Raw genomic sequence first — 20,247 nt, forward strand, 5'->3', positions numbered from 1 at the left:
AAGGATATACATGAATTGGAGTCTGTTCAGAGAAGGTTCATTAGGTTGATTCCGGAGATGAGGAGGTTAACTTATGAAGATAGATTGAGTAGGTTGGGCCTATACACATTGGAGTTCAGAAGAATGAGAGGTGATCATATCGAAACATAAGATAATGAGAGGGTTCAACAAGGTGGATGCAGAGAGGATATTTCCACTGATAGGTGAAACTAAAACTAGGGGACATATTCTCAGAATAAGGGGCTGCCCATTTAAAACTAAGATGAAGAGGAATTTCTTCTATCAGAGAGTTGCAAATCTATGGAATTCTCTGCCCCAGAGAGCTGTGGAGGCTGGGTCATTGAATATATTGAAGACGGAATGGGAATAAAGGGTTATGGGGAGCAGGCAGTGAAGTGGCGCTGAATCCATGATCAGATCAGCCATGATCTTATTAATTGGCGGAGCAGGCTTGAGGGGCCAAATGGCCTATTCCTGCTCCTATTTCTTATGCACCTCTTAAAGGAGAGGTGCAGTTTGACGACACCAGTTGCTGAACATAATTACAGAAGGGAGTTTCACCTGGGGAACATACAGGAATAGCACAACGGGCCAGAGAAAGGGCTTCAAGGAACTCAGACATAGCACTGGCGGCCTTAGTGCCAGAGGTCGAGAGAGTTCCAATTTCTACAGGGGGCCAGGAAACTCTCTAGACAGATACGGAGAAGGCAATGGGAGCAGATAGCCTGAGAGATCAACGCGAACAATGTTGCCCTGATGACCTGGATACATTGCCGGAAGAAGTTCAATTACCTCATACGACTGATGAAGGTCAGAGAATGCGTCTTCAAGTGCCATATCCCACAAACTGCACCACTAGCCTAACGCTGCTCAATGCTCAATTCACCTCACCCTGATTACTCTCCTATCAACAATCTCTATCAAATAGGGTTCATACTGCTACAAGCCTCACACCCACATCTCATCTTGCACACACTGCCAGCTATTCAAGCATGACAGCCACGTCAGCCAAACACAATGAATCACACTCTGACACACTTCCCTCTCTCTTGCCGGACAAGGTGGCACACAACTATAGGCAGTGGCAGCTAAGCAGAGGGAGACGGGCCCGCTTCCAAATCCTGAAACCCCTCAAGGAGACGGCTGTGACTGAGGCAGTGGCCAACTGCGGCATTGAAACCTGCATAGACATTTGGTTAATGGACATGGGAGTCTATAAAATATTATATATGTAAATCTATTGCAGTTTGAATAATCCCTAATCTATTTGTGAAATATAATGTCATTTTGGTAATAAATTATGGTCTAGTATAGTCTCTTAGAATTCCAATACCCCAAATTAGGTCTTCGGGTAAAAGGATGAGGAGAAAAGTAGCAACGGATCAAAACATCTCCACCATGAGCTCACTCTTGAACTATTTATATACATTAATTATTGGGTGAGTGTCGCCTTCACTCTACCAAGTTTGCGCCTTCCTTGCAACTACTTATGGTTGCTCTGCATACCACTAATAGGCAGACCAAACCATTTGCATCAGACGGCATCCCACAAACACTTCAGGAGGTGCGGGCTGTACTGGATATGCCAGGATACACTCTATGGCTCTTCCCTGTAGCTGAACAACCATAAGGCTTCATAAGGTCTTGCAGTGTCCAATGCAAGCTGTGTAAACTACTGGCCCAGAGAAAGTTTGCAGATGGTTCCAACTCGTTATGTAATTGTTCTTCCATTGCGATCTTTCATGAAAAGGTTAATGAAATCCTACTATCGTTATTCATTACCTATTGTCCCTGCACCTCAACAGGAAAATTCAGAGATCACCAGTCAATTGCCTCATGTTGTTTGAAAATAGATTTACAGTACAAAATAAAAACTTTCAGGAATGCAATTAAGTACACAAACAGTGCTACAAGCTTTGCAAGCTCAAGTTTGCTGCAATTGGGGAAGGCTCAAAATATTGAATCTGTTCTGAATCCACATTGGTCATCAGGCAAGAATCTCTCAGCTCGATATAACGATTTAGGATAACCCCACCAAGGATTTTCCCTGCGATGAAAAGTAGGGAAATTCTTCTATGATTGTCACACACAGATCTACTACCCATTACAGATAGAAAAGGTTACATTTTAACTGATACATACTGTGCCATACTAACTTATCTGCAAAGATTAGGGAAGAAAATCTTTTAAGCCAGTCATCTGAAAATACGCAAATACTGTAATTCAGTAATATCTGCACTGCTGCTTTGAATTTGATGGAACAGATAAATTGTCTTGTTACTGCCAGATAATGATGTCTTTCACTGTTAATATTGGATTTTTGCTGGCATGAACACGATTTATAATACATTTGCATTTTGATTAGTGTGTCTCTCAGGTTGCCAGCCAAGTCCCAAATATGAAGCAACAATAACAGGGCTTCACTCCAATGTGGTGGGAGTTTCCCTCCCAGAAATGTTCAGTACATGCTATAACACAACAAAATCTTCTAAAACTATTCCCTCCTGTTTGTGATTGCTGATGCAATTGTAAAGAGATTTCGACAACACTGCTCATTTAGAAAATGTTGCATCTGCCTAGACCGACAGCAAATTACAATAAACTATATACATCGTGAAAATTTTGAATCACAAGTCAATGTGGTCACCATGAATTCCACCTGCCGACCCTTGACTAGGGGATGTTATGTAGATGTATACATTACAAAAAATTAAATATGCTTTTAATGGCTAGCAAATATTATTATGAAACATTAACACTGTACAAAAAGTTCTAGTGGTTACTTGTGGGGGGAAAAAACAACTGACTAAAGCACATCTTACCGAGGAGCCATGCATGTTGTATATTTCCTATCTGTATACTTTACTAGGGTCTCATTAGCTCTTTGTCCTTGCAATGAATGCTTTTAAAATGCCAGTCAGAGGCAGTCCGAGAATGGACATTTTGGTATCGATTTCCCACGACTGATGTAATGTTTCACTCCAATATCAGAGCATGATTTTTTAAAATTCTGATTACGCTGTTAATACTGATTGAAAACACGGTCAGATTTACAAATCACAACTGAGTTTAAAATCATGTGTTTCCAATTAATATCACAGATGCTGTATCAGATCTTGATGTCATTCTTCAGCACTAAGGACCATGTTAGAACATGTAGAAATTCCACTGAGAGTCAGAGAAAGCACTGCTTACATACCTAGGAAGTATTTCAGCTGCCGCTCCCCGTTTTGTTGGCAAATAATTTTTGACAACCAACTTCAGTTTTCTTTCTTTTGGGGGAACATTTTTCAGAATTCAATGACCATCAAACAGTAGTAGTGAGGTTGGGGACAGCATCAAACAAGAAATTAGGGATGCATGTAATAAAGGTACAGCAGTTATCATGGGCGACTTTAATCTACATATAGATTGGGCTAACCAAACTAGTAGCAATGCGGTGGAGGAGGATTTCTTGGAGTGTATTGGGGATGGTTTTCTAGACCAATATGTCGAGGAACCAAATAAAGGGCTGGCCATCCTAGACTGGGTGATGTGTAACGAGAAAGGACTAATTAGCAATCTTGTTGTGCGAGGCCCCTTGGAGAAGAGTGACCATAATATGGTAGAATTCTTTATTAAGATGGAGAGTGACACAGTTAATTCAGAGACTAGGGTCCTGAACTTAAGGAAAGGTAACTTCGATGGTATGAGACGTGAATTGGCTAGAATAGACTGGCGAATGATACTGAAAGGGCTGACGGTGGATAGGCAATGGCAAATATTTAAAGATCACAAGGATGAACTTCAACAATTGTACATCCCTGTCTGGAGTAAAAATAGAACGGGGAAGGTGGCTCATCCGTGGCTAACAAGGGAAATTAAGGATAGTCCAAGGAAGAGGCATATAAATTGGCCAGAAAAAGCAGCAAACCTGAGGACCGGGAGAAATTTAGAATACAGCAGAGGAGGACAAAGGGTTTAATTAGGAGAGGGAAAATAGAGTATGAGAGGAAGCTTGCTGGGAACATAAAAACTGACTGCAAAAGCTTCTATAGATATGTGAAGAGAAAAAGATTAGTGAAGGCAAACGTAGGTCCCTTGCAGTCAGAATCAGGTGAATTTATAAATGGGGAACAAAGAAATGGCAGACCAATTGAACAAATACTTTGGTTCTGTCTTCACGAAGGAAGACACAAACAACTTTCCAGAAATACTAGGGGATCGAGGGTCTAGCGAGAAGGAGGAACTGAAGGAAATCCTTATTAGTCAGGAAATTGTGTTAGAGAAATTGATGGGATTGAAGGCCGATAAATCCCCAGAGCCTGATAGTTTGCATCCCAGAGTACTTAAGGAAGTAGCCCTAGAAATAGTGGATGCATGGTGATCATTTTCCAACAGTCTATCGGTATGAGTGGAGCTATGATGTGGAATCGGTTATGAGTGGAGCTGCGGAATACCAAAGGGCGGAAAACTCTAGTGGGAGTTGTGTACAGGCCACCAAATAGTAGTAGTGAGGTTGGGGACAGCATCAAACAAGAAATAAGGGAAGTGTGCAGTAAAGGTACAGCAGTAATCATGGGCAACTTTAATTTACATATTGATTGGGCTAACCTAACTGGTAGCAATGCAGTGGAGGAGGATTTCCTGGAGTGTATTAGGGATGGTTTTCTAGACCAATATGTCGAGGAACCAACCAGAGAGCTGGCCATCCTAGACTGGGTGATGTGTAATGAGAAGGGACTAATTAGCAATCTTGTTGTGCGAGGCCCCTTGGGGAAGAGTGACCATAATATGGTAGAATTCTTTATTAAGATGGAGAGTGACAAAGTTAATTCAGAAACTAGGGTCCTGAACTTAAGGAAAGGTAACTTTGATGGTATGAGGCGCGAATTGGCTAGATTAGACTGGCAAATGATACTTAAAGGGTTGACGGTGGATAGGCAATGGCAAACCTTTAAAGATCATATGAACGAGCTTCAACAATTGTACATCCCTGTCTGGAGTAAAAATAAAACGGGGAAGGTGGCTCAACCGTAGCTAACAAGGGAAATTAAAGATAGTGTTAAATCCAAGGAAGAGGTATACAAATTAGCCAGAAAAAGTAGCAAGCCGGAGGACTGGGAGAAATTTAGAATACAGCAGAGGAGGACAAAGGGTTTAATTAAGAGGGGGAAAATAGAGTACGAGAGGAAGCTTGCCGGAAACATAAAAAATGACTGCAAAAGCTTCTATAGATATGTGAAGAGAAAAAGACTAGTGAAGACTAACGTAGGTCCCTTGCAGTCGGATTCGGGTGAATTTATAATGGGGAACAAAGAAATAGCAGACCAATTGAACAAGTACTTTGGTTCTGTCTTCACAAAGGAAGATACAAATAACCTTCCGGATATACTAGGGGTCCGAAGGGCTAGTGAGAATGAGGAACTGAAGGATATCCTTATTAGGCAGGAAATTGTGTTAGGGAAATTGATGGGATTGAAGGCTGATATCAGGCCCTGGGGATTTAAGTACTCTGGGATGTAGACTAAGGAAGTGGCCCTAGAAATAGTGGATGCATTGGTGATCATTTTCCAACAGTCTATCGACTCTGGATCAGTTCCTATGGACAGGATGGTAGCTAATGTAACACCACTTTTTTAAAAAAGGAGGGAAAGAAAACAGGTAATTTAAGACCAGTTAGCCTGACATCAGTAGTGGGGAAAATGTTGGAATCAATCATTAAGGATGAAATAGCAGCACATTTGGAAAGCAGTGATAGGATTGGTCCAAGTCAGCATGGATTTATGAAGGGGAAATCATGTTTGACAAATCTTCTGGAATTTTTTGAGGCTGTAACTAGTAGAGTGGACAGGGGAGAACCAGTGGATGTGGTGTATTTGGACTTTCAAAAGGCTTTTGATAAGGTCCCACACAAGAGATTGGTGTGCAAAATCAAAGCACATGGTATTGGGGGTAATGTACTGACGTGGATAGAGAACTGGTTGGCAGACAGGAAGCAGAGAGTCGGGATTAACAGGTCCCTTTCAGAATGGCAGGCAGTGACTAGTGGAGTGCCGCAGGGCTCAGTGCTGGGATCCCAGCTCTTTACTATATATATTAATGATTTGGATGAAGGAATTGAGAGTAATATCTCCGAGTTTGCAGATGACACTAAGCTGGGTGGCAGTGTGAGCTGTGAGGAGGATGCTAGGAGGCTGCAGGGTGACTTGGACAGGTTAGGTGAGTGGGCAAACGCATGGCAGATGCAGTATAATGTAGATAAATGTGAGGTTATCCACTTTGGTGGCAAAAACATGAAGGCAGAATATTCTTTGAATGGCGGCAGATTAGGAAAAGGGGAGGTGCAATGAGACCTGGGTGTCATGGTACATCAGTTATTGAAGGTTGGCGTGCAGGTGCAGCAGGCGGTGATGAAGGCAAATGGCATGTTGGGCTTCATAGCTAGGGGATTGGAGTATAGGAGCAGGGAGGTCTTACTGCAGTTGTACAGGGCTTTGGTGAGGCCTCACCTGGAATATTGTGTTCAGTTTTGGTCTCCTAATCTGAGGAAGGACGTTCTTGCCATTGAGGGAGTTCAGCGAAGTATCACCAGACCGATTCCCAGGATGGCTGGACTGACATATGAGGAGAGACTGGATCGACTGGGCCTGTATTCACTGGAGTTTACAAGAATGAGAGGGGATCTCATAGAAACATATAAAATTCTGACGGGACTGGACAGGTTAGATGCAGGAAGAATGTCCCCGATGTCGGGGAAGTCCAGAAGTCACAGTCTAAGGATAAGGAGTAAGCCATTTAGGACCGAGATAAGGAGAAACTTCTTCACTCAGAGAGTTGTTAACCTGTGGAATTCTCTACCGCAGAGAGTTGTTGATGCCAGTTTGTTAGATATATTCAAGAGGGAGTTAGATATGGCCCTTATGGCTAAAGGGATCAAGGGGTATGGAGAGAAAGCAGGAAAGGGGTACTGAGGTGAATGATCAGCCATGATCTTATTGAATGGTGGTGCAGGCTCGAAGAGCCGAGTGGCCTACTCTTGCACCTATTTTCTATGGTGCTATCATAAGATACTTACAGATGAGGAGTGTCATTCGGCCCATCTTAATTCATCCATCCAGAATTATCCTACACTCTCCCCACTGCTAATTGCTTCTTAAATGATTCCAAGGTTTTCACCTCCACTACTCTGCCTGCCTGTCCATTCCAAGTGCTGATCACTTCCTGTGTGGAAAAACTTGCTGAAACTACAAATCCATTAGAGTAACTTCAGTTGCAGGCAGGTTGTTGGAAGGTATTCTGGCCCGGGATGTGTAGTTGGAATGATGACCAACTGGCAGCGCTTGCCGACATTCCACCTTTGCAGAAATCCTGAAGTTGCAGCCGATCAATGATAGCTCCGAAACAGACTGCGCTATGCCCGCACCCACCCCCCTTCTCCGCAAGAGCCGGCAATCAGCGTAATCAGCCAAATCAGAGAAACAGACGAAAACTTTGGGTCTCCCTCTAATTAAACTGTTAGATACCCCACTAAAAGTTAGACACAAAGGGACTCCGTATTTAAGGAAGGATATACTTGCATTGGAGGCTGTTCAGAGAAGGTTCATTAGGTTGATTCCGAAGATGAGGGGGTTGACATGAAGATAGGTTGAGTAGGTTGGGCCTATACACATTGGAGTTCAGATGAATGAAAGGTGATCTTATTGAAACTTATATGAGGGGGCTCGACAAGGTGGATGCAGAGAGGATATTTCCACTCATAGGGGAAACTAAAACTAGGGGTCGCCCATTTAAAACTGAGATGAGAAGGAATTTCTTCTCAGAGGGTTGTAAATCTGTGGAATTCTCTGCCCAGAGAGCTGGAGAGGCTGGGTCATTGAATATATTTAAGGCGGAGATAGACAGATTTTTGAGCGATAAGGGAGTAAAGGGTTATGGGGAGTGGGTGGGGAAGTGGAGCTGAGTCCATGATCAGATCAGCCATGATCTTATTGAATGGTGGAGCAGGCTCAAGAGGCCAAACGGCCTACTCCTGCTCCTATTTCTTATGTTCTTATTAGGTGTAACTGGGGTTTTGACAGCATAGATACTGCTAAACAAATGTTGTGGGCCTGGAAAACTAATTTTAATTTTGTGCAGTGTGAAATTTGCCCATTTTAATAAAAGTTACAATTCAAGAAACTTTTCAAAAACATTTTTTTTTAAAACAAGTATGTCCATCTTTGTTTTAGGTTTGCCTTTCCCCCGCGAGCATTCCGATATTTGTTTTGCTCTCTCTACATTTTTTTAAAAGTTAGAATCTTGAGTTCACTCACTTCCTTGTTCACTGTCTGTGAGAATTCTGACTTTAGATTGGCTGCTTAGACAGTCTGCTGACGTCACAGAAGTTCGCACAAGAGGATCCCCACCAACTTCCGTTGATGTGAATCAAAGGTCAGAAAACTCGAAGTTCTCGATACAGGTTGCGCGAGATCCTTGTGTAAAGCGTACTTAGGGGCCAGCAGTGAATGCCTTTGCTTCGCAGCTGGCTGCAAATTCCAGGCCTATGAGTTGTCTGATCATACAGAAAGAGCAGAGGTTATTAGAGAATCCCAGCATGGTCCCACCAGCTTATGGAAGTTATTGAGCAGGTTACAAAGTTGGTGGGTACTGGAAGTTGAATAGATAATATATATTTTGGTAGCAAACAAGGAAGTGCGTAAACCCTCAAGATTCTAACTTTTAAAAAATGTTAGAAAGAGCAAAACCAAGATGGGGAAAAGACAAATCTGAAATATATTTAGGTATAGTGCTGCACATAAGACTGCTAAAGCAAATGTCGCATTATGTAAGATTGGCAGCAGATTTTAGGTTTGATAGAGAACTGATTGTATTTGTGTAAACAAGGTAATTATTAATGGTAGCAGCTGTGTGTGTGTGAGCGGGGGGGGGGGCAGGGGGTGGGTGGCAGTAACTAGCGGAACCAGGGATTCATGTCAGATCCCGTGCATGTCACCAACCTTTTTAATGATTTTGATTCAGGCATCAGGGGAATAATCCACATGTTTGCAGATGACACAAAGATAAGTATGGGATTTAGGGCCTTAGACAAAATAAAGAGGCTGCAGGGCAGATCTAGACACATTGGGGGAATGAGAAAGTGTGTAGCAGATGTCTTTCAATGTAGACAAGTGCAGCATGATTCATTTGGGCCACGATAATTCCAGGTATGCATACACACACTGCTGGGTTATCCGCTCAAGGCAGTGTTGTGGGAGAAGGAGCTGGGAGTTTACAGAACATTGAAGGTCAATTACCAGTTTGCTGAGACTAGTGAAAAAGAGTATATATCTGGGACAATGACATATAAAGTACATTTCTTACCTTATACAAAGTCCAGGCTCAGCCACTTCAAGAATACGTTGTCCAGTTTTAATCCCTTCAGATAATGGGGGATTATTGATGCCCTGGAAAAGGTCCAAAGGAGAGCCTCTCGAATTATATTTAGTTTAAGGACCCTTAGTTACCAGGATAGGCTTTGGTAATTGAGGCTTTTTAACTGGAAACGTGCAGACTTCGAGGGAAAATAATTGAGGCTTTTAAAATAAAAAGGGATTAGATTCTGTCCATGTAGACAGGTTACTTGAGCTAGATAGGTAGGGGTGGATTAGGGGCAATCAGTAAAGTTACAAAGGCAGAGAGAGTTAAAAAGTTTTTATTTTGGCAAGTTGCTAACCTCTGAACAGGTTGTCAGTCCGTGTGGTGGATTCGTGGAGGCCTTCAAAAGGAGGCTGGATGAGTGACTGCTAGCGGAAGATATCTCGTGTTAGAGAAGGTAAGTGGGTTAACTGGGACTAGTGATATCAGTCACAGTAGTTGCTTGCTTGATTGCTTTCAGCGGTTGGAGAGTTTGTTTCTCCATTCTTTCCGGAGATGATTTGATTGGAGTGCGAGGGGGATGGGTTAATGGCGCCCATAGATTGCACCGTGTTGGGATGGGATAGGCTCGATGGATCAGTTAGCCTTTTCCTGTTCTTTCCCATATGCTTATAAATCAGTCCTAAAATTACCATTTACCAGTTTGAACCAGTATCCGCTGGTCCTACTCGCACAATTCAATAATTTAATATTGGGAGTTGATTGTATTATCTCTCCAAGGTCATTTCTCAGCCACCACCTTTCTAGACTGAAAAGTCTGTGTCTTTCCAGTCTTCCTCATAACCAGACCTGTAACATTACGGTTCAGCCTCTTGGCTCTTCCCTGCACTGCCTTCAGCGCTGGAATGTGTTCCCTTGTTTCTTGGTGACCAGAACTGGACAAGGTACTCAAGACACAGTATAAAAATCCAATTTTTCTCCAATTATCTTATGGTCAGATCATATGGCCAGGGGATGCATCAATGGTGGCAAAGTTGGATGGGTGACTTGCTCCCAAGACTCAGAAAATTACGCTAATTGAGATTGACTATGGGATGATCCTCCCTTTATTGCATTTCCTCAATAGGAGTGGATCCTTCCCCACATGAGCATTGCTGAGATCACGCATGGACAAATCAAAACTGCATCCCAACACTCTGAGGCAATATATCATTGCTCCTACATACGACGTCAGACTGGGGGACACACAACCACTTTAATTACATTAAGTCTTGCTAAAAATAAAAATGTAGGGTATCCGCTCTGCCACAGACTGCTTGCATAAGGGTTTACCCCCATACCAAGGCAAAGGGGTCGAAAGATCATTGACCTGAAACGTTAACTCTGTTTCTCTCGCCACAGATGCTGCTTGACCTGCTGAGTGTGGCCAGCATTTTTTGTTTTTATTACAAAGAAAATATTAATGTTTCCCCCATAGAGGGACAGAAAGGAAAGCAGCCATCAAGTTAAGCTGTGCTGTACCCATATACCTCCAGGTATGCCAAATGTTGGCATTGCATACCCTCTTAGTCAGGGAATGGTATGTGGTGTGAAATGACAGAAAGTATGAGCAAAAAACAGATTTATAAAAATAAGTTTCTTCTCTCCCAACTAAAATTTATTGTTGTTTATGTTGCAGTAAACTATCAATTCTATTTATCAAATTATTTTCTTTACTGCAACTTACGATCAGCTACTCCAAATGTATCTGTTCAAAGCACTCAGTGCTTATGAATCATTGCCAGATGTGCAATGAAAGATCTTTGGGTGGGATCTCCCTCTCATCAAAAAACTTGAAAAATGCCTGTTTTTCATCCTAACCAATAAAATTGCAAACTACTGGCTTGAAATGATCTTAAAATGTGACAAAAAAAGCAGCCAATCAGAAAGCACCCACAATAATGATCCTTTAAAGCTCATCAAGCAGCTGACATGGCACTTGCCTATCAATGGAGTGCACAAATATGAGAAAAATTACAGATGGTAAGTTTGAAAAAGCACAATTACTGATGGCACTGTGCACATGCTGATGAGTTTTGTTATGGAGAAACACAGAAATATTTTAAATATGCAAAGGAAGTGCTGATCATGGCCTGCGTCACTAGAAAAACAAACAAACAACTCAGGAGGACCTGGCTCGAGGTCTGCAAGCAACTCCACAACTTGAAGACTTCAAAAGGCATGAATATTATTGTAAATTTCATCAAACCTGAAAGCCCCTGCCGCACTTGAAACCATTTTTATCTATGTCGAAATTAACTTGCCAATTAAACGCCCATTCTGCATTATTAAGGTAATTTATTTTGTCACAACCTTCCTTTGTATTGATTACACCCCCCCAATTTGGTGTTGTCTGCAAATTTAGAAATTGTACTTCGATTCCCGAGTCCAAATCATCCATATAAATTCTGAATAACACTGGTCCCAGCACTGATCCTTGTGGAACACCACTTCCTAACTTTTGTCAGTCTGAGTTGCTGCCCTTAACCCCTACTTTGTTTTCTGTTTTGTAACCAGCTTGCTATCTATTCTGCTACCTGTCCGAACTCCACGTGCATTGACCTTAGTCATGAGTCCACTATGCGGCACTTTATCAAAAACCTTTTGAAAGTCTAAATATATTGCATCTACTACATTATCCTTGTCTACTCTTTTTCTTCTTTCATGAATTCAATGAGGTTTCTCAAGCATGATCTTTCCTTTTGAAATCTATGCTGACTACTCTATTATATTTTCAGTTTCTAGATGTTTTTCTATTACATATTTGAGTAAAGGTTCCATTATCCATCCTAACACCGATGTTAAGCTAACTGGTTTATCGTTCCCTGAACTTGATCGATATCCCTTTTAAAATATAGGAATAACATAAGCTGTATGCCAATCTTCTGGCACTATTCCCTTCTCTAATGAATTGTTTTATATATATGTAATAGTTCCTCTGCGATCCCTTCCCCACATTTTAACATTAAGGAAAGTGCGAGTTATTAAACGTATATATAAAACACATACTGCATAGAAAGGATGTAGCAAGTAACGTGGTAGAAGTAAAAATAGCAAATTTATGGAGATTATATCATGCATGCTATGGTCCAAATGACCCCGACTTCAACCCCATTATTCTCATGTTTAAAGGCAACATTCATACACAATAGGAGACACTGGGACTGTGAGGTTTGGAGGGCTGCACAGTACTACTGCTACATACTGTATCAATCTTGTATTTTATGATAGCTATGATATGACACTTTGCATCAGCACTGATGACAATGCAGTACTCAAATGGATAAATGCAGATATATTTTTAATGCCATCTGTTTTCTCCACAGAACAAGGATTACCCAGTCGTCCACAAGATGCACATAAACAGCACCATCATTCTCAACACCTCCACTTAAAGCAGGCACTAGAAGAGCAAACCCCAACACCAACAGGTCCTCAGAAACACTGGTCAAGAGTCCCTTGCACTCAGCACTGCTAGGGAACAAATGCTGTGAAATAAGACAGATACCATATACTCCTCATTTGCATATCACAACACATTTGTCCATATATGGGCAGGTGCATTATATGTCTGCTTCCACTGAAAACTAAAATGTTAACCAACAGAAAAGAGGTAGGACCTGGCAAAGTTGTGCAGACAATGGCACATTCAAGTATATTTCACGGAGAGAATTCAGGGCCTGTTTTTAAAGAAGGGTAGGAATCCTGAGCAGAAAACATGGATTCATATTCATCCCGATAGTATACCACTTTTCTCGCACAATTACTTTTTTGCTAAAATTAGTGGAAAGGGGAATGTCATAGCTCCAACTGACTTTATACAGGAGATGTAAATAAGCACGGACATAATTAACAGAAACCCTCTTACAAAGGAAAATTGTCACTGCAACAGTGGGCAGAAAATTGACATAAATAAGTGTGACTGATACATTCATAGCACGCAATGATTAAACAAGAAAAAGAATGGTTCACTGCCAGTGTTTAATTTTCCTTGAGGGGAATGTTACAGCAGCAAAGAGGAAACAAACTTAAGCCGTCTCTTTGGAGACCTGTTAAAAACCATCATTTTCCTCTTTAAAAGGAAACAGTGGTCACACTGAGGTTCAAGTACAGTTTATTGATGATCCAGTTTAGCGGAAGTCAATTCTGAAACAATGGGCACAACACTTTTAGATGATCATCAGCTATTACCTTAAAATGATCTCATTCCTTTGCCCCTCAGAGCTCTGGTCAGACTCCTGCATCGTTAAATAATCTAATTCTACTGAAAAGGTTGTTGCCCCTCTGATTGTTCCCAAAGAAGAATTTTATAGATTCATGTCTAAAGAAGTGACTGACCCATAAACAGTTAAGATCCTGTTTCCTCTCAACACCTGTGCTAAAAATAAAAAACCTGTAATATCTGCTGAATAATAAACAAAGCAACTAATAACAGGAACACAGATCTATTCCTGTGTGTCGGTGATCACAGCCAAACCTCTCCCACGGGAAAGCTCAGCAGTAAGTCGGAAGCAAGTCCCTGACATTCCTTTTAAAAATGGCCTGGCGCCCCGCCCCCACAACCTCCAAATAGAGGCCATTTCTGAGCTTTTCATTAGAAAAGTTCAGTCCTTTTTTGAAAAAAAAACACAAACTTTACAACCAACTCAAGATATAGAGTTCAACAATTTCAGATCATAACCACTGCTTCCATCTTTTCAGACAGAAAGTGCAACTCTTCTTGACCCATCTTTTGTTTCTTTACTTGTCCCATTATCACCCCATTTCACCTTGCGCCATCATCCCTTTTGTCATTTAATCACTCCTGCTTTCCACCTATCACAGGCCTTCCCCTTTTGTTCTTTATTGCTCTCCGCCCTTTTCTTGCCTCTGTACTTGCTTACAAACTATTACTTGCTTTAAAACTATTACAATGCAAACACTTTCCAGTTCTGATGAAAGGTCACAGACCTGAAACGTTAACTCTATTTCCAGAATTTTGTGTTTTTATTTCAGATTTCCAGCATCTGCAGTATTTTGTTTTTATAACACAAACAAACATTCAGTTCCATTTTGGGGATTGTACTCCCACCATTTCTTCATATTTCTATGGGAGTCCAGATCTGCTGCCAGTACGCCAATCTCTTTCCTGAACTTTCTAAACACACTGAAATTGTTCATTGTATCTACATGTTTGCATCATGCTGCAAACTTGCATAGCACACTGAACCAACCATTGTTGGTTTGCAGGCCTATGATCTGGATTTTATTTTTAAATTGAAAAATTGTATATTATTCACTTTCCCACAGACCTATCGGAGACAGAGTCAGAAAAGAGAAATAAAAACAGAAAATGCTGGAAACACTCAGCAGGTCATGCAGCATCTGTGCCAAGGGGAAGGCAGGGTTAATGTTTCTGACGGTTCAAACAAAGGTCATCATCCTGAACCGTTAACCCTCCTTTCTCTCTCTGCAGATGCTGCCTGACGTACTGAATGTTTCCAGCATTTTCTGTTGTTATTTCAGATTTCCAACATCTGCAACCAACACGTAAATTTCAATCCTCTTGCAAGTATGATACACACATCATATACTGTAAGTGCTGGCTAAAATAAGGCTGTGTCAAAAGCTCAGGTTCTGAAATTTCTTTGTGGATTAATTTCCAGCCATGCTCTTCTTATAATGCTGCGGCAGGCGAGGGCTAGAATATTTGGCTGGAGAAGAACGCGCAGCAAATTGTGATGCTCTGGAATGCACTGCCTGGAAGGGCGGTGGAAACAGATTCAATAGTAAATGTTTCCCCTGGCTGGAGTCGAGAATTAGGGGTCATAGTCTCAGGATAAGAGATCAGCCATTTAGGACTGAGACAAGGAGAAGTTTCTTCACTCGGAGGCTTGTGAATCTTTGGAATTCTCTACACCAGAGGGCTGTAGATGCTCAGTCGTTGAGTATATTCGAAATTGAGATGGATAGATTTTTGGACACGAAGGGAATCAAGGGATACGGGGAAGGGCAGGAAAGCAAAGATAGATCAGCCATGATCTTATTGAATGGCGGAGCAGGCTCGAGAGGCCATATGGCCTACTCCTGCTCATATTTATGTTCTTATGCTGCTCCATTGAACAAAAACGAATCTAATCAAGTGTATTTCCCCATTTTCCAGGCCCATCTCAAACACTCCCACATCCTCATCCTTGCCCACAGTCAAGTTTTCTTAAATCTTCAAGCTGTTTCTGTCCCACAGCAATGAAGTCTGGAAGCCTCAAATACCTGTACACCCTTAATCTAAAAAATGTTTTGCTGCACCACAATCTGATCCGCTGCTAATATCCATTGACGAACACACAGGAGATTCTGATACAATGTGGCATGCACCGTCGAGTTCCTGCAGTCTCTTGTTTTCATGAAACACCCAAGACATGGTATTCATTTTATCTATCTCAACAGGATGAAATACTTAATGAATCTCAGAGAGAGTGAAATCAAAAACTTTCTGGTCCAGAGTCTGGCACTCAACTGAGTGAGCTACCCACCCAGTGCCAAATAAATAGGCACAGTATAAACAGAGGATATTAGACGAGGACCCATATGATTTTATACCCTACAAGTGGATTGATCAGCAAACCTACAACAAAGTCAGTTTTGGTCAGTGTCACAGATTGTGAAATGTGTGAGACTTTTTTCCACTAGACTAAAGGTGCTTAGTGTAATTACAGGGTCCAGTGATGTGTACGTGTCAAAGAGCTACTACTTTGTAAATTGGTCCTCGTCATTCAATGCAGAATCTTGAATTTCAACAATGTGGTGTATCAAACAAATGCATAATTGTTCTTTCATACCAAAATATGCTGGACAGTGTGTGGGACAGTAGCTAAGGGATGTGTTCCAAATAAACCTATTTGGATCAGAGAAAGACAAATCGTAATATTTTCTTAATGGTAAGGAACTAGGGGCCCAAAATTCCACATTGGCTTTTTTTGGCGCTATTTAAGATTAACAGTCAATTTTTTAAAGCAAAGTAGCGTCAAAAAAAATCAAATCCAAAGTTTTGCCACTTTTCTCTTTGAATTTGGCGCCGCACAGAAAGACTTTAGTTTCTGTGGGTGGAGCTAATCGATAGCGCCAAAAAACTGAGGCCCCGTTTTGCACATGCTCACCATTTAGGTTTCCAGGACAGCATGTAATTGTACAGTTTTACTCTATAGCCAACGTGTGCTGGTTTTACCGTGCTGACCCGCTGAGCTTTCCAGCATTTTCTGCCCCTATCCCCGGCCGAAAGATCCCCGCCGCAAGGTCCCCACTGCCACCCCGATCCCTGGCCAACAGGTCCTCACTGCTTCCCCTATACCCAGCCGAAAGGTCCCCACTGCCACCCCTGTCCCCAGCCAAAAAGGTCCCCACTGCCGCTCCTATCCCCGGCTTGGCTGCCATCTCCCCCCCCCCCACCTTTGGAAGCCCAGCACCGAGCTCCTGTGTCCGGCCGAGGGAGATAAACAAGATGGCGTCTGTAATGCTGATTTCTATCTGACTCCGATTTGGTACGGTAACGTTTTTTCAAGGTGGTCCCCTGCGCCGTTTTTGAAAAAAATCCTTATTGGCGAAACTCGCAAAAACGGGCAAAAATGGCACTATGGGTGGGCTTGACCCCGAGTGATGTCATAAAAACCTTAACTAAAATAATCGGCTGTTACCTGTTAAGGACGGTGTTATACCCTTGGCAAAACTTGCAAAATTAACTTAGCTCCAAAAAACAGTGATATCTCCACAAATTTGGAGCTAAATTGTGGTGAATTTTGGACCCTAGGAGCAGTAGAGGAGCTAAGGAATTTAGGTATCCATGTAAACAAATTAAAAGCTAGTGCACAGGGACAGACAGTAATCAAAAGGCTAATGGAATGTTGGCCTTTATCTCAAGGAGGTTGGAATTCAAAAGTTAGGAAGCGATGCTTCAGTTGTATGGAGGTTTGGTCAGGTCCTACCTCCAGTACTGTAGTAAGTTTTGGGCACCAAAAACCTCTGGACACATATATTGGCTGTGGAAGGGGTACACAGCACAGATTCACCAGAATTATACCAGGGCTTAAAGATTAAATTATGAGGACAGGTATAAACTTGGCTTGTATTCCCCAGAGTTTGGAAGGTTGAAGGGTGTTCTAATTGAGGTGGTTAAAAATGATTAAAAAAAAGAATTTGATATGGTAGACACAGAGAAACAAGTTCCTCTGATGGAAGAATCCAGAACAAGGAAACACAATCTTAAAATTAATACTAGGCCATCTAGGAGTGAAATCAGGAAGCACTTTTTCCCCACACAAAAAGGGAAGTGGATATCTGGAATACTCTCCTCCAAAAAGGTGCTGATGGGGCAATTGAAATTTTCAAGACTGAGATTTATAGATTTTTGTTAGGTATCAAGAGATAGGGAGCAACGGCGGTAGAAGGTACAGATGGGCCATGATCCAATTGAATGGCAGAACAGGCTCGAGGGGCTGAACGGACTATTTCTATGAACCTATTGACGTCGTAAACCAGCTAAGATTTCACATGATGCATGTTTACATTTCATCAGTATTCCGCAAGGTCGTTATCATGATCTAATCTTAGAACAAGTAGTACATGAACCTATGCTATAGACTAAATACCGACATAGTATTGTTGCTTTGATCACAAGAGGATTGCAATCCCTATCTGCAAAGGAATTAAGAGTTTAAAAAAAAATCTTTCTGTGCCCTTTAGTTATCTGGAGACAGAAACATTTGCATTTATATATTGCTTTTCACGACCTCAGGACGGCTCAGACGCTTTACAGCCAATTAAGTATTTTTGAAATGTAGTCACTGTCGTCATCATCATAAGCAGTCCCTCGAAACGAGGATGACTTGCTTCCATGCCAAAAAAAAGGATGAGTTCACAGGTGTTTCGAATGAAGAACCTGAACTACATCCTAAAGTGTGGAAGATGCCTGTGCGTGGATTTTATTAGTGTGTGGTGACCGTTGCACACCAGCCACCACGCGGGCTTGACAGAGCTAGGTCTTGGTCCAGTGGCAAGGATTATCCATGACAACTGGAGACCTGCTCTGCTGCACGGACCTAGTGTGCACACATATCGCAGTGTGGGCTGGCCCGTGCTGCCCCGGGCCCCTGGCCCCGAACTCACACCTCCCCTGGGCCCCGGTCACATTCCTCCACAGTCTCTCACAGCTCCTTCGTCCCTCTCGCCGCTCCTGCTGCATCTGCCCACGCTCCAATCACCGACCTGGACTTTGCTAACGTCACTCTTCGCTGCCATTGCCCTCTTGCACCGCTCGCACTGTACCTTGCAGTGGCATGTCTCCACGCTGCTCCCTGGGCCGCACGCCGTTCCCTTTGCGGCCCCAACCCGCCGCCGCAGCATGGAGGCCCCAGCCTGCGAGACACCATCAGCGGCAGGTCGGGGCCACAAAAGGAGTGGCATGCGGAGGCCCAGGAGCAGCATGGAGGCCCCGACCCGATTGTTGTAATATAGGAAGGATTCCTCAGTAACCTGAGAACTCACTTTTAGAGTGGAAGCAAGTCATTCTCGACTCCGAGGGACTGCCTATGATGATAATGTAGGAAGGACATAAGCATTTGGCTTAAGTATTCTCTCTATGGAAGAACCGACACTAAAATGTGATATTTCAGGAACTGAAAGAGCTAGAAGACCATACTTTTAATGGGGACATTCTAAATGTGTTACAAATTTCAACGTGTGCTACGAAGTGTTTGCCTAATATCTTTCTGCATTAAATTATTAAATTGGAAATAAATTCAACTAGTCATTTAAGCCTATAAGAAATTGGTTTTCCGTCAGGTGTTTCCATTTTGGAGAGGTGGAGATGTAATGAGAATCCTATATAAATTCCAATAAGCAAACTACCGCAATTAGTGATAATTGTTAGACCAGGGCTATGTTATTTCTGAAGAGCAAAGAAACAAAAGATGCAGATTCCAGATCAGGCTCGCAGTCTGCATACAGAATCTGTCGTCAAGCCAACTAAATGAGAAAACAGTTGTTGAAAAATCCATAGTTGCCGTCAGATATAGATTACATTTCACACATCCTCATTGTATTTTTAAACCATTCATTTGACGAGGCTAAAAGCAAAAATGTTTTAAAAAAATAACAAGTTGGAAAGTAAACTAGGTTGCTAAGCAGATTGCAGACTGCTTCCCATCACGTCACTGTGAAATAGTCTTTTTACAGTGCCACGTGTTGCAATACACCTGTATCACTTTTGCAAAGTTGGGGTACAGTAGTCTAGTGCTTATATTACTAGACTAGTAATACTGAGGCTTGAACTATTCAGAGAACCAGAGTGCAAATCCCACCATGGCAGTTTGAGAATTTGAATTCAGTTCAGAAAACTTGGAAGTAAAAGCTGGCATCAGTAATTTATGCTAATATACCATGCTGGATCATGATGCCTACATTTAAAAAAAACTCATTCTCAGGGAGTGGGGATAGCTAGTAGTGCCGACATCAATTGTCCATCCCTATTTGCCCTGAGAAAGTGGTAGTGGGCCTTCTCCTGGAATTACTGCAGTCATCTTTGCAGCAGTTTGCTACAACTGAGTGGCTCGCAAGGCCACTCCAGAGGTCAATTACGAGTCAACCATATTATTGTAGGTCTGGAGTCACATGTAGGCCAGACCGGGTAAGGACAGCAGGTTTCCTTCCCTAAAGGACAGTGAATCAGTTGGGTTTTTACGACAATCCGACAGCTTCATGGTTACTTTTACTGATACCAACTTTAAATTCCTATTTTTTTTTCTTATTCTGAATTTAAATTCTCAAACTGCCATGGTGGGATTTGAACTCACATTCTCTATATTACAAATCCTCTGGGTTATTACTCCAACCACATAACCT

At 42.1% G+C, this 20,247-nt stretch overlaps 1 protein-coding gene across 4 annotated transcripts in view; it reads right to left on the minus strand.

The window, feature by feature from the left end:
* The window catches only part of arhgap23a (Rho GTPase activating protein 23a), a 482,417-nt gene that overhangs the window by 192,991 nt on the left and 269,179 nt on the right, over nt 1–20,247 (minus strand). The window lies entirely within an intron of this gene.

Source organism: Pristiophorus japonicus, chromosome 21 (assembly GCF_044704955.1).
Source record: "Pristiophorus japonicus isolate sPriJap1 chromosome 21, sPriJap1.hap1, whole genome shotgun sequence".
Taxonomy (NCBI): Eukaryota; Metazoa; Chordata; class Chondrichthyes; family Pristiophoridae; genus Pristiophorus; species Pristiophorus japonicus.